Below are 11,922 nucleotides of genomic sequence, written 5' to 3' on the forward strand. Positions count from 1 at the left end.
TATTATTATCATCATCATCATCATCAGCATCAGCATCACGGTCACACAATGAAGACAAGGATGGTTATCTCCTTTCATCAATTCATTTAAACACACACACAGTGGATTGATCAACAGGAGAAGCAGGCAAGTGATATTCTTGGAAGATGAGCAGATGGAATGTTGTTCACGATGTAAACAAGGATCTTCATACAAGAATCAGAGTTATGAAGTCACTTCCCTTAATCACAGCTTGTGCATCCACAGGTTTAGGAGAAACGTCCATAGGAGAAGTAAAACATCCACGAAGGCGAGCCAGGAAGAAGGTAAGGTGAACCATCCGACATAGATTCCAGCCCCTGAATGATTGGAATTGAGGAGGCTTTATAGGGGACTTTGATTGAGGGAACAGGTGCAGGTGATTGGTGAGGGAGAGCGATGATTGGGAGTGTAGAAACGAGCCGTGGGTGTGACAATTATTCACTGCTCGTAAATATTGCTAAAGCTGCAGTCACACTGGGCTTTATGTGTGCGAAATTCTGTCGTGTGGCGCTGCCAAAAGGGGCGGGATTAAACAAGATGGTTAGACATTAAAAAAATGTTTTAAATTTCTGTCCAGAGAGGTCATGTTTTGATCCTTGATTGATCTCACACAGTCAAGTGATGCGATTTCGCAGGTCAGAGTTCACCAAGCTTGAATTTTGCACCGCAACAACGAAACTTGATGCATGACCTTGCGTTTCCGGTCTGACGCATTCGCGTGCATATGAATGGAAGTCTATGGGAGGAAAAGCCCAGTGTGACCGCAGCTTAATATTGGGCCCGTTTCAGAAAGGAGGTTAAGTGAAAACTCAGAGTTTTTTAAACCTGAAATGAGAGAAACTCTGGGTTTACCTTTCAAAATGCCAGGTTTGTTAAACTCGAGAAAGCAGGGTAAGTCAAGCCTGTTTCTAAAAGAGAGGTAAATTTAACTCAGAGTCAGTTACTGTGGTAACTTACTCTGTGAACCTAACCTGGTCAGGAGCAGGTTTTATTCTCTAAACTCTGAGTTTCTGTCGGTCTCCTCCCCTTTTTTAAAGACGAATCGGTATTTCTCGCCTTAGCCTTACGTTTCCACCCACCTATTTTAATGCTCATTTTAGAGATGAGCACAAAAACGATTGATGGAAACGACAAGATGCACATAACTTTTGAAAATATGCATAAAAAACACGCGCATAACTGAGTATGACAAACTTTTATTCGATAGAAAAGATGCACCTAAACTATGATGGAAACACTTTTACTGAACAAATTACAGTATGTGCATTAAAAAAAGGTTTGTTATAAGAGATCATATGATGATGAAAATGCGTGGGAATGGACAATCCAGCAGGCTGAGCACACTGTAACACATCTTAAATGTTGTTTTGATCATTCATTCTAAAATGCCTTAACCGTTTCAGTATTAGTGTTATTATATATTGTTAATGACCTCCAGAGCGTCTGGTGTGTCAAGAGAGTCTGTTCTCCAAGTCTCATGGCTTCAAACGCCCCCACGTGTTCATTGTGTGTCAGCATTGTCTTCTGAGGCACAAGTACATTTATTAAATAAAGAAAAGATTGACGCAGCTTCTTCTACCGCAGTAAATTCTGTTTTTACTGTTGATATTTGGCGCCCGTTTAAACAGGAAGTGGCGATTTTGTTCTCTGGATGGACTCGTTGGATGGAAGCGCTGCTTTATTTGCACATCTTTTATGCGATATTCCAGTTTTGCACATACATTTAATTAATATATTTGGATGGAAACAGCTATTGCCTACATTTCAGTCACACAAAGAACAAAGCCACGTACAAGAATGGCTTTTCCTTTTTTAATAAACATTTATCTTAAATTCATAGTCCTTCGACAGGGACGTGTACTGTTACTAGATTAATGGGTTTATTATTCTTTCTAAAAACTATTGTTTAGTTCTGCTTAAATTCTAAACGCCATATCAACCTCTATCATTTGATCAGTAATAGAGGCAGACACACAAGTGGACTTTTACGTCTATTAAAACTGATCATTATGTAAAAAAGTGGGACGTGTGTAAAAATGTTATAAACGTCACACATAACATTACCTATTTTATTATACTTGAATATTTAAATACTTTAAATGGAAAATTACGCATTGACTTGAGCAGCTGATTTCCCACGCTAACTGTCTGTTTCACTGATGCAGTGGTGTTGCCTTTTTAAATATATGCTCATATTTGCTATAACTTTGCATGAGCACATCAAGTTCAGCTGGAGAAAAAAATGGTGATCTCTTTTTTAAGATGTTGCTATAGTAACTCGTAATATCTGCGCTCTATTGATAATGCCTTTTTATAGTCGCGGTGTGTGCGCTTACTCTGAGTTGGTCTACTCTAAGTTGATTGACCTAATGCAGATCAGCTATTCTGAAACCGAAAACTCTGAGTTTTTAATCTCTCTGTAAATCAAGTTCAAGTTTAAACTCTGAGTTGGTTGAACCTCCTTACTGAAACAGGCCAGTAAAAAAAACAGTAAAATATTTTCTTCTAATTTGTTTGAATTATAGTCCATTTTAATTGATGTAAACAATAACAATGGTCCTAATGTATTTCCCGTTTTATATTTTTAATTTCCATAGCTTCAGAGAGTCCCTAATGGTACACATATTGGATATATCATGTTATGACAGTGGTTTAAACGTTAAGTTGTGATTAAATTGACTTTTGTTACAGTTAAAAACTAGTTTGACAACAAGCAGGAAATGTTCATTGGCCAATGACATCACCACATTGAAATGGTCTATATATTTATTAAAACCTTGTTGTTGTAACCTAACATTGGGTTCATTTTTTTTAGAACTATTAATAATAGTATTATTTATTGCTGGTAAATATTGTTTATATTATAAAACCAGTAAAATATTTTCTTTTAATTTTTTTAAATTATAGACAATTTTGAGTGATGTAAACAAAAACAATGGTCCTAATGTATTTCTGTTTTATATTTTTAATTTTATACATATATATATATATATATATATATATATATATATATATATATATATATATATATATATATATATATATATATATATATATATATATATATATATATATATAAATATATATATATAAATAAAAAGCTTAGTTGTTGAAACCTAACTATAATGTGAAGCGGATTCTGACAACAGGGGTGCGGATCCAAACACAGGTTTATTTAGCAGAATGGTCAGGCACGCAACAGTCAACACGGGAAAACAGATGTATACTGGCAAATTCAGATTCGTAGTCAAAATAACAGGTGAGTGGTCAGAACAGCAGCAGACAAGGATAAACAATAAAACAAACAAAACAAAGCAAGGGTCAAAACCGGCAAGGAAAATGCGTTGTTACAGTATGTCACAGAAACAGATAACAGGACTCAGCAACAATGTGTGTGTTTGTGCTGTTTTTATAGTCCTTGTAATCAGTCTTTGAGCAGCATCAGCTGTGTGAGTCTAATAAATGGAGACTTGGAGCAGGTGAGTGTGTGTGTTGCATGACAGGACTTGTAGTTCATATAAACGTGAATGTTCTCCAACGATCTATAAAGGTTAGATCACTGGTGATCGTGACACTAACATTGACTTAATTTTTTTGAGTTAAATTTAAATAACACATTTTTTAGCCCAAAGGTGGGTTAGTCCATTTTTGACCCAATTTTGGGTTATGAAAAGCCAGAGTGTACTTTTATTTCAAAGCACAATAGTTTAACGGGAAGAAGCTCATAATTTCAACAAAAATTATATTATGTAACGATGCACATTGTGTAAGTTTTTGACTCTTCTAAAGCATAAAAATACTATAATATGTTTGCAGATATTTAAGAAATTTAAACTAACTTTAAGTTAACATAAATGTTTATCTGAAATGCAATGCTACAGTCAGTCATTCTCCTTTAAAAAATGTTTGTTCCTTGTCAGAATGTCTGTCTTTGTTTTGGTCTGTGTAAACCCACCCACAATCAGTTTTCGACACCTCGGGTTAACTTGGTGGAAAACACAGCATATTTCATTTCAGTCGTGGGAGCTACCAAACACAAGGGGTTAGAGTCAGAGATTAAACATTCTATACACCCTATTAAAGCTTTGAACTCTACCAAAAAACCTGTAAGATCAATGGTATGTTTTACACCTAAACAACAGTCAATTTGATTACAGGCCTCCTTCAATTTATGTGGCTAACACATATGACCTCCGGAGGACTGTATCAGCCTCCAAAAAGAGACAGATTCCCAAGAGATACAGAAAATCTATACATTAGCTTATTAGCTTACAGCATAAAGCTCGATAATTCCATTATCAGTTGTGCTTGTTCCTATTGGTATCATAAATCTGGCTGTGGACGAGAGGCTGGGTGAACAAACCATGTCCATTATTTTGAATTTGGACTGCAATACCTAGTACAACTAGTAGTTGTTGATCCTATGTAAAGCACCTTTGACGTCAAAATAAAATAAAATTTTGTTTTAAGTTTATTTTGCTAGTGGTAAATTGTTATCCTTTAAGTGAAAAATGAATATGTGCAAGTTATACCATTGGGAAAAAAAAAGGTTTGTTTTGGTAATCTTCAATCAAAGTCTATTTACTTTGGAATGGCAGCCCTTCTCTGTTGATCAGTTTGATGACTTAAGCCACAATAGTCTTAATATAATTTACAATATTTACAATTTCACAATATTTGGTTTGGGTCTTGTGGAGCTGCGCATCGATGGATTTGCTCGTCAGTGTTTGGACTTTCAGCAGTAAAAATTAAACCACACTGAATTAAACTAAACTGATCTTCAACTCTGAAAACTAGACTGACACAGTTTCAATTTCAATTTACTAGAACTTCTATGTTAAGCTGCTTTGACACAATCTACGTTGTAAACGATACATTGAATTGAACTTAATTGAACTGAATATTTACACCCCTCTTATTGTTAGTTTGCTACAAGGAAATAATGCTCAAAAAGGAAAGCCCTACACCCTGCTCAATATTCCATTTCAGTTGGAAGTACATCAACATACTGAAATAAAAGGATACACTCCTTCCTCTCTTATGCAGCAGGCACTTTGTTAGAAACACTTCTATGTTACTGTTTGTGCAGAGAGCTCTTTAATATTTTTTATACTTTGAACTTATTTATGCAACCACATACTCTGTATCGAAAGTCTTTTATGTAGTTTATATATTGCTTTTCTATTGCACAGTCTCTATTTCTCCAAATTTAGATTCTTATTGTCATTACACTTATTTTTGTAATTGTTATTTTTTAAGGTCACGTGTGATTGTGTCAGTGTTGATAGATTTGGCGGCTTCCAGCCCAATTGGGCGGTTTTGAATTTGATTGTTGGCGGTGATTTGGGCGGTTTTGAAACGTAACTTTTATATGCAACTTATTTAACAAAGCACAACTGTGTGCTCTTACTCCATTCAGTTAGTAGTGAAAACGTGGACCCACCTGCTAAAGGAGGTGAAGGGAAATTCTATCAAAATATGACTCTTTGTTAATATCTGACTCCCCCTCGCGTGCACGCGCATCACGCAGCGCCTGCAGTTAAACTCACAGCAGTTTATCATAACACTTATCGATAATTTTTTCCAACAATTGACAGCAAGAACAAACATAGAAGCGCTGTCCGATTGACAAGCAGCATCTATTTATGTTCAAAAGAATTTAAAACATCAAATGGGACAAATTTATACCCAATTTCTAAAGTAAAACGTACTCTAACAGGTAGTGTAATCCACACAACATTAAGTGCAGTGTGTGGGTGAGAAGGGGCAGTGTTTTAATGTGATCCAATGTGGTTCTGTGACTGCAGGTGTTGGTTGCTGTATGATTTAAAAAATTATGACAGTTAAAACAACAATGTTTATTTCAATTAATATGAATTAATATTAAATAAAATATTAATCTAATACTTTGAGTGGTGAGACGGCTGGGCCAGTTGGCATTTCTGTGTGAAGTTTGCATGTTCTACCTGTGTTTGCGTGGGTTTCCTCCGGGTGCTCCGGTGTTTCCCAGTTATGGGTTGCAGCTGAAAGGGCATCCATAGTGTAAAACATATGCTGGATAAGTTAGCGGTTCATTCCGCTGTGGTGACCCCTGATCAATAAAGAAACTAATCCGAAAATAAAATAAATGAATGAATTTTGGCCGTTTTGTGGTACCTTTTGGCCTGGAAAAAGTCAGCTATATCTGACAACACTGGGTTGTGTAAGCATTTCACTGCATATCATACTGTGTATGACTCTAAATTACCATTTGAATTTGAAATTTCATTTATTAATTTTCTTTTTTTTTTTAGGCCTAGTCCCTTTATTAATCTGGGGTCGCCACAGCGGAATGAATCGCCAACTCATCCAGCATATGTTTTATGCAGTGGATGCCCTTCCAATGGCAACCTATCACTGAGAAACACCCATACACACTCTTTCACACACATACACTACAGACAATTTAGCTTACCCAATTCATCTATAGCGCATGTCTCCACACAGAAATGCCAACTGACCCAGCAGAGGATCGATGACCCAGAGAGATCGTGCACCCACCATGATACCGAATTTGAAATTTCAATTCGGAAAACTTTTGGTTTATGCAAATTTTAAGTTTGTTCCTCAATGAAGCACAAATTCATCAATACCCCATAGTGTTATCAGATCTGTGTGTGTGGCTTCTCCAAAGCTGCTTTTAAGATATCGATCCTTTGTCCACACACTCCAAAGATGCATCTGATGCTAGAAAACACACATGTGCTTTAACCATGTGCACACATTACATGAACGAACTCTTGCTTGTGTCGATTGTATGTTTTTATGACATAACTGCTGAAACACTGGACAAGGATGAATAGGCGTCTGAGCATGGCTGTAGTTTCTGACCCAGAGGAAGCCTTCAACCTTCAAGTAAAAGCGGCCCTTGTCGATTTATCATTCTAATTATCTGAGGCAGGTCTGGGGCTGCGCTGCCCAGCGACTGTCTGACTAAGGGAAAACGCACCAGCAATGCACAGCTAAAGTGAATATTAATAGGGCTGGCGGATGCCGACGTAGGATGCGTTTTATTAGGAAGACTAATGGTCCACTTGAGCAAACCCTCATTGCAATATCTCAGCTTGTTTGACCCTTTCTGGCCTGCTTTGAATATAATACCAAGATCTGGTCAGGTCACCCTTTCAGAACTCAATATCACACAAGGCAATTTCAAAGTTAACCCTGCAGCTGCCGGAGCATGTCACGTCCTTTTATAAAGACCATTCATAGCAGGAGACGACACTTCCTGATCTCTTGTGGACTGTAAAAAATGCAGCACAATCATTTTGTGTTGAGACAACATGAAAGAATTGAACTAACTTATTAGTTTTAAGTGGATTGAGCACAAAACAATTGAGTAGTCCTCAAATAAAACCTCAAGAGTTGTGTTGTTTTAGCTCATTTTAAATTAGTAGTCTGAACAAACAGTAAACGTTATTTTTTGAGTGTGAAATATGATGTTTTAGTTGTTGTCATTGTATTAGGGCAGCACAAGTAGATGTAGTACTATACAGTAGGTTGGTATTACAATTGTATATTATATATTAATTAAATGCCATATTTTTACACCTCTGGCAACCTCTGTTCATTTGGACTAAGCCTCTAAGAAGCCAAGGATGGCTTCCACACCTTACAAAAAATGATTTTAAATTTAATTAATTAAAGAGTTTTTAATTACTTAATGGTTAAATCAAATGGGAGACGTGATTTTATATTAGGGGTTAGTATTAGATTCTGTGTTATCAAATGAATGTGTTATTAATGCATTAGTTTAGTGTCATGTGGGTTGTCGTTATTTTGTTTCTCATTTTGTGGAAAAGCTACATGTGAGCAACTTTAATTTATTGTGTCACAAAAACATTGTGACTTTTTCTTTAGCAAGTATGTTTTAGTGGATTTTATAGTGTTGTAGAAACACCAATCCCTAAATAGTCCGTCAGTAGGTTGGTATGAAAATGTTACATCACATATGGCGAATGCCACATATTTAACGTTTTTGGCAACCTGCAGCTGCATGCCTAGAAAGTTTCCACTGCAGGATAAAACAATAAACATTACTGTGAAGAAATATGTTATGGTAAAAAACTTTTTGATTGTCAAGTCAAATTCTGATTTTTATCACAATTTGGAGGGAAAAAAATTCATTGCAAGACATAATCTCACGACTGAGAATTTTACTGTATATATCTGTCTAAGTCTATACTGTTTATTTGTCTGGGTTTAAAATAACTTTAGAAACAATGGAACATCAACATTTTATTTTTACACAGAGATTGGAAGGCCTATTAGTCAAATATTTTTGCAATGCTTGTCAATGGGGCAATTTTAAAAAATAGCATAGAGTATTGTTTTGGTTTTTGTTTTGGTTCCACCTTCTCAGACTCTATACACCGTTTTTTCCCAGAGAAATAGAGATTTTATTTTGGCTCTAAGGTCAAAAACCAAATGTGGGTCATTTTACATAAAGTAGATTTTGTCTGAAGAACAAATATTGTTACAACTAATATAAAAACTACAAATGCATATCGCTTTATAGAAGTGCAAAACACACCTGTCGGAATATGTATATTTCAAAATTTGCATACCTCTATTAAAGATATCTACATTTCCTTTTAGATTCTCATTATTGATATATTTTTCTTTTGTAATCTTTGTAGTCCCAGAGATATGGGGAACTCAATGCAGCTTAATGACCAAACTGGCAAATTGTACACATTTCCAATGGTTGAAAAACCGAATGTTGCTTATTACTTTACATACAGTCAATGCTTATTACATTTTAATGGGAATGTCTGACCAATAAATAACATCCAAGCTAAAAAGACATATATTGTTTTCCTCTTCTATTACACAGAAAATACTTATCAGAGCGCTCATAATATGCTGTGAATGTTCAGCTGAATCAGTTTGGAGGACATTTCTTCATTTTAAAAGCTTCTGAATTTTCTAAGAGTATAATAACTAGTGGCATTGAGGTCCTAAAAAGTTTATATGGTCGTAAAATGAACATTTTAAAAGAAGAGTTTCTTGAGAATTAGAATCTAAACTGATATTAAAATATCTTTAATACTTATTGAGTTACAGACAGGCAAATGTCAAGCTGACATGGAAAGACCCAACAGCAAATACACACTGTTAATAGTTTCCTGTAGAATCTACAGAAACTTACTGGCAGCAATTCGCCAGTAACTTACTGTAAATCATTTACAGCAAAAATACTGTATTATTATTTTAAGCACCATTTATCTTGCTGTACATGCATTTACAGAATTGTATGCATATCTTTACTGTAAAATATACAGTAAATTTCACAGTGCAACTTTAAAAAACAGTAACATACTGTATAACTAACCTACAGTAAAATACAGTTCATATTACAATTCAATAATATGAATTTACAAAAATCGTTTACAGTATGGATTTTTGGGTGAACAATTTCACTGACTCATTTCTGCGAAGTTCAGATTTTAAAATAAAAGCTCTCAAATGTTTTCATTTCTATGGCAAATAAAAGCTTCCATAGCTGAAGGTTTGTTTGTTTTATGTTACCGTCGTTTTTTTTATACAGTGCAGCAAAACAGCTTTACATTTCACCTTTTCCGAAAGTGCGGTGGGTGTATATTATCAACAGTTTCGCTGGCATAAAGTTTCCTTTCTCACTGGCTATGAGGTGCTTCCTCGCACACACCCACATGCAATGTCCTGTGAAAAATCTCCAGCCTGTCAACAAAATATTTTCTCCCCTAAGAAACACAAGACTGTTAAATCACAGCTCCACTGCCTGGTCTTGTTCGCAAGGAATGCCGTCGCAACCAGAGAAAATGGTATGCGGTGTGTTGAAGAGGGGGGGACACAGGGAAACTCTGTGTTTAATAGCATGTACAGTACATACAAATACCACAAAGCATTCAAAAACTGCCCTTTTTCTTTTAATCTCGCCGCACTGGAATATTGCAATAACCGCTCAATCTGATGCTGGACTGCGATTTCGGAAAGGTCAACTTATCTTTCAGACACACATATGCATGCAATGGAGGGTGAAAAAAATGTGTAATGATAATTCACTGTTCAGACAATGAAAATGAGAGACAAAAAAGATTTTATCAATAAATAATATATATACATGGAAGAAGAGACTTTGGATTGGACAGGGCAAGGGAAAAGTGTTTTGCTTATCAACAGGAATCGGGAGATTGAAAGACGCAATCGCCAGACGCCCCTTTCCAAAACGGCCTTCCCCTCCTCCCATTTCCATTACTGCATCGGGATGCTTTCATCATTTGATTTGGGTGCAAAAGCAGAGGTGAAAAGCTTCACACTATTAAAATGAACTCAGCTAAGGTTAAGAATTGAGAAATATACACACTTTCACACTTCTTTGTACAAATTTTTTTTTCCTGACATTTACATGCCTGTAACTCAAGAAGTATTAAATAAATCTCAAAATCCTTTGAGATATTGGCTGTCAACTATTGTATTTTTTTTTTTGTTTTTTTTGTATCCTTATTTTAATGCCTCATGGTATTTCATTTCAACAATCAAGGAGATTGTAACATGCCTTATTAAATAAAATTGTTAAACCTTTTCGGTTCATTTTTCATTCAATTAAATTTCTTTAAAAAAATAAAGAGAAAGGAATGTCTAAACAGCTGTTGAAACTAGAAATGTCTCTTCATTGCTTCTGTCAATTGCATATAATGTAGAATAGGGCTGAACAATATATCGTTTTAACATCGATTTTGCAATGTATCCTCAATAGTCACATCGCAGGATTTGATTGTTTATTAAAGATTAAAAGATTATTATTATTAATTATTATTAATTATTATATTATTATTATTTACACAATGATGACCATGTTATTTTACATTTGATTGTTCAATTTCTGTACTTGTATACTGTTAGACTTCCCAAAAATTCCTTTATTTTACTTTTTAATTTACCGTAAAATAACAAACATTAATTTACAGAAATTTACTATAATATAACGGATGTTAAATTACAGAAATGTACCGTAAAATAACGGACATTAAATTAAAGAAATTTACCGTAAAATCACGGACGTTAAATTACAGAAATTGTCCTAATTTTACATCTTTGGTAAATTTCTGTAGCATTTCCCATATACACACTTTCTCACTTATCTGTACACATTTTTTTCCTGACATTTGCATGTCTGTAACTCAAAAAGTATTAAATAAATAAAAAAAATCCTTTAATATATTGGCTGTCAACTATTGTTTTTTTTAATCCTTATTTTAAGGCCCCAGCCACCAAAAAAAAAAACTTAAATTTTTTTTTTTTACTGTGTAATGCATTGTTTATTTATTTATTTATTCTTGCTTACAATTTATTGTAATTTATGTAGATCCACTGCATAGAAAAAGACTTGATGATCACAGTCAATCTAATTAATGAAATCTTTTCAAATAGAGCAATTCAAGCCATCTGGTGAAATTATATTCATATCGCAATATATATTGCAGCAAAACAAAATATTGCAATGTCAGATCTTTCCAATATCATACAGCCCTAATGTAGAAGATATCTAAATATCCTTTCAGATTTTGTGAAATCTTTGTTTTATACTTTTTTCATCTTTTTAAAGCACATATGGTTCAGTTGCAGAGATATGGAGATCTTAAGCTTCATGTCCAAATTGTTGAATTTGTCCTATTTTCAATGTTTGGAAAACCTTATGTGGCTCATTTTACTTACAGCTGATGCTTATTGTATTTAAATGGGAATGACAACAATAATAATGTTGAAATTAAACATATTTAGCTTGTTTGGCTTTTAAATCCTATTATCTCTGAAACTGAACCATATGTGCCTAGAGAGATGCAGTATCTGAAATCATATTAATATCTGCAATACTTC

The sequence above is a fragment of the Danio aesculapii genome, chromosome 17, assembly GCF_903798145.1.
Source record: "Danio aesculapii chromosome 17, fDanAes4.1, whole genome shotgun sequence".
NCBI classification, from domain to species: domain Eukaryota; kingdom Metazoa; phylum Chordata; class Actinopteri; order Cypriniformes; family Danionidae; genus Danio; species Danio aesculapii.